Below are 438 nucleotides of genomic sequence, written 5' to 3'. Positions count from 1 at the left end.
CTAAATTGACGAGTGTTGTGTTATAGTGTTTGGAGAGATAAAGCCTAATTGGGTCAATATTTATCAAGGCTATTTTAAGATTTCAGGGTGTTATCATTGGTGTTTCATAATAGGTTAACTGCGCAATAGTTTGGTTTCATCAGTTATTGATTAGATATCAGCCTCACCGCAAACAGATATTTGTGTAATTGGACTTTTGTCTCCAAACCTTACTCAGATTGTAGGCTACTTACTCACCTTTTGTGCTGTAACTATAATTAAAAATTTTACAAAAGAATATTGTTTACAGCCCAATAGTTAATAGGTAGTAGGCAGTTCAAGTGTCAGTGTGTCTGACTGTCAAAGATAAAAAAAAAAGTTGCATAAATAATTCTTTAAGGGTTGCGTGCACGTGCATGCCTGCAGCTGAATTCGTCAGCAGAAGCGCGCCGAGCCGAG

Source organism: Leuciscus leuciscus (genome assembly GCF_965113295.1).
Source record: "Leuciscus leuciscus genome assembly, chromosome: 10".
Taxonomy (NCBI): domain Eukaryota; kingdom Metazoa; phylum Chordata; class Actinopteri; order Cypriniformes; family Leuciscidae; genus Leuciscus; species Leuciscus leuciscus.
The sequence above is the reverse complement of the archived record's forward strand: the minus strand, read 5'-3'. Positions refer to the sequence as shown.